Genomic DNA, 1,832 nt, shown 5'->3' on the forward strand with positions numbered 1-1,832 from the left:
CCCCAGATGTTAGCAGGCAATACAATATTCATTTGATGGCTGCCGGGGATTTTCAAGGCACATAACAAATTCACCTTCTGCTATATAAACTGAATGTGTGAAGAGAAAGAAGTTTTTTGTCAACACTATCAGTTGTTTAAAACAGCTGCCAGATGTGCTGTCATGCTCATAACCAGTCCTTTACTTGCAAGTTTTATGTGATTCATTGGGATGTTTGTTGCCATTATATCAATATCTTGGGTGTAATTCTGCCACTTTTAGCACTGATTGGTATCATTTATGAAGAAAGGCATTATGCAAAGAAGGAATGGCAAAACCTGAAGGCACTGTGAGAGAAATGGTGCTTTAAAGGAAGATGTTGATGAAGTAGCATCAGGAAAGGGTGATGGCACCCTGTGCTGCTCCTTTGCTCTCCCTCCACCTCTGGCAGCATTTTGAAAGCTGCCATTGCTTCTTTCCTGTTGCCAGGTTGTCATGACTTCAGAAGGATGCATGTGAAGCTGAAGTGAGCTAAGAGAGGGCCCATATCCTTCTGCATAGCTAGGAGGTTGGACTGTGCAGAGAGGAAAAGTGCCCAGTGATGTGGTTGTGTTTCAGAGCAATGGTATTTCCCCATTGACTCTGTGGCGGCTGAATTTTTGGCTGGATTTGGCAGCTTTGGGTGATTTCATTATTTATCAACAAGCCCCATCTGAAGTTGTTTGTTTTTGTTTCCTTTTTACCCTCATTTCCCCCATCTAAAACAGTAGATTCTTAGTTTACTTAGGCTGCGTGCAGGTTATTTTGTACCCTCTGTACTCTGAGCTCACCAGCCTGTGCTCAGCTGGTGCATCTCGACCCCTTTGGCTGGAGGATAAAAATGAAATACTTTCCTGTCTCGGAATGGCTGCAAAACTGGGCAGGGATCCCCTGCTAAAGGAAACCTGTTTGGGGTGTGGGTTTTTCATGCCAGATCCCGGTTTGCCATTATTGAAACTCCACAACGAGGCATTTACTAGCTTTGTCCCTATATTTACAATACCTTTTGACTGAGATGTCTAAGAGCTTTAAACATATGCTTTGAGCAGCGGACAGTTGGGGCTGACATTTGTTACAAATCTTTTTCAGAGGGCCTTGTGGAATCGTCCTAATCCGGGAAGAGCCACTGCCTCCCTGTGTGATCTGACAGAGTGACATATCACTTGACCTCGGTCGCGGCAGCTGTACGACGAGGTGGAAAAGGCGGCTGACGGACAACCAGGGGATGCTTTGCAGCGCAGCTTCCTCGGGGTAAACCACGAGCAAACTCACGGCTCGGCTTCTTACTCATCCGTGAGTTTTAGAGCAAATTCAGGTTTTGCAAAGTTTCTCTTGGATTTTTTTAGTTATCATTATACAGTGGAAGCCGGCTGTTGCAGGCGGGACGAGGGGCCGCGCTCCCCGCCGTAGCGCCGCCGGGACTGCAGGGGGCGCGGCGGCTCCGCTGCAGCCGCACGGTGCCCTATGGGCTGCAGTATTTAGAACCTCGCCCTTAGGCGCTTCATTAGATGCTCAGTGATTGTTAGCCAGGAATTCAGGATTCATCCTTCCTTCTACACGAGGTATTTATGATGTTTTAATATTTGAAGAGCAACTCGTGGTCCTGAAATGTAATATTTTTTAGGACTAAATGTGAGTAAGGCTTCAAGGAATAAATGTGCTGCTGGTTGAAGATGCTGTAGTAGTTCTGACCCTCCAGATTTTGAAGCTGGGGATTAAGTTGGTGTTTCACTAAGTAGCACTTGCACATTTTGAGTGGTAAGGAAAATACAAAGTACATCTGAAAATGCATGATAACACAAAATCACTGCAGC

General features: G+C 45.8%; 1 long non-coding RNA gene across 1 annotated transcript in view; it reads left to right on the top strand.

Moving 5' to 3' along the window:
• Positions 1–1,832, top strand: part of LOC116653429 — a 15,201-nt gene extending 13,369 nt beyond the window's left edge. Inside the window, exon 5 of the long non-coding RNA XR_004307247.1 lies at positions 1,108–1,832. This is a non-coding gene — a long non-coding RNA (uncharacterized LOC116653429). The remainder of the gene's footprint in view (positions 1–1,107) is intronic.

The sequence above is a fragment of the Coturnix japonica genome, chromosome 4 (assembly GCF_001577835.2).
Source record: "Coturnix japonica isolate 7356 chromosome 4, Coturnix japonica 2.1, whole genome shotgun sequence".
Taxonomy (NCBI): Eukaryota; Metazoa; Chordata; class Aves; order Galliformes; family Phasianidae; genus Coturnix; species Coturnix japonica.